The sequence below is a fragment of the Equus asinus genome, chromosome 4 (genome assembly GCF_041296235.1).
Source record: "Equus asinus isolate D_3611 breed Donkey chromosome 4, EquAss-T2T_v2, whole genome shotgun sequence".
In the NCBI taxonomy this organism is placed as follows: Eukaryota; Metazoa; Chordata; class Mammalia; order Perissodactyla; family Equidae; genus Equus; species Equus asinus.
Window position 1 is genome coordinate 138,774,008 of NC_091793.1, and position 1,637 is coordinate 138,775,644.

The window sequence follows — 1,637 nt, forward strand, 5'->3', positions numbered from 1 at the left end:
TGGAAGGCAGGATTCCTCATGTTTAGGGTCTCAAGCCAGTATGCCCTGGTTTCCAAAGCCACGCCTACTGATAATGCTGTGGCTGGTGTAGTCATGCCCACACAGAGCACACATGCTTGGGTAAGCCGCTCCATACGTCTTGCACATGCCAGTCCTCAGTTTTTTAAGATATTTCTGTTAAAGATGCACACAGAGCAAACCTATTGTTACTATATTTATATTTACCTAGTCCTCAAAACAAATGGAAGTGACTTACATTTAGAGATATAGCAAGTACACATTTAAGAAAATAAGGAGAGCTTGGAAATAACTTAGAGCAAAGGTATATCAAATGGGGATCCCAAAATGAAACAGAATGAGTACAAAGTTCCACAGTAAGACCAAAGGAAAACCTGATGGGCTATCTGATCCTCTTCTCTGATTTGCTGTTCTTGTTTTCATTTTTCCTTCTCTCTCTCTCTCTCTTTTTGAAAGACACCCTTTTACCTGGAAATTTAAACTGGTAGCTGTCATTAAATTAAAAAAGAAATTTAATCATGTGACTTATCATAAATCATTCTTGGGATAAAATACAGCATTTTGGACTTCTTAGTGGGTCAATCACACTGCTTCTTGCTGAAGGAACATTGTGGAACCACAGAGAAGAAAATATCTTTAACTCTGGTTTTGTAGAAGATACAATCATGTTTCCCATATTAATGCTGCTTAAGACAATTTTCTTAAAAAGCAGATGGTGTATCGCTTTATTGTGACTGAACAAAATTATTTCCATAGAAAGCTAAGCTAAGCAAAAGAACCAACTACAAAATGTATAAATTATGTGTCAGTTCACATTTCTGCTCCTAGTGCCTGTTGTCCATCTATAAAATTTCCCAGTCGGCCCCTCGGTCTGCCAAATCTGGGACTTCCCCGTCTCCATCCGTCAGCAGCGCGTCTCTGGCTGGTCTTGGTGGGGAGCCTCCTCTTCCGTCACAGGGTGACGTGGCCTGTTGGAAGAATGGAAGCTCTGGAACCGGGTGGGTAAGGGTTCAAATCACGTTCCTGCCACTCAGCAGCAGGAGCTGTGGGCAGGTTCCTTAGCTTCTCTTAGCCTCAGTTCTGCTTAAGTAAAGCAAAGATAATGTCACTTCGTGGGTATCTTATGGAGTCCTCTCCCTCAGCCACCACACCAAGCCCTGCTGATCAGGCCCCCTTAATAGCCACACAGCTGTCCTCCAACCCCATTCCTTCCAGCCTCCGTTTTAATCAGCCCCCGACTGTCTCTCCGGATATACACAGCCTCCTCTCATCTCCCCACTTCTATTCTCACGCTCTTCTACTCCATTCTCAAGGAGAGCTTGCAAAATGCAAATGGAATTGTGTTACCGCTAAATATCCTTCACCGACGTGACATTGCCCGGGATGAGGTCCAAACCCCTTCAGTGAATCAGAAGGCCCTGCTGCTCTCTCTTGCCTCTCTCTCCGACCCCGCCCCCTCGGTTCGGGCCACAGTGCGCTCTCTCCTATTCAGGGAACCTGCCAGGTGCCGACTCCACCTGCAGCCTGTGCACAGATTGCTCCCTCTGCTTGGAACACCCCTTCTCCCTGCCCTGCCGAACCTCTCTGTTCGCAGGCCCTGCTTGGATGTCGCTTTCTTC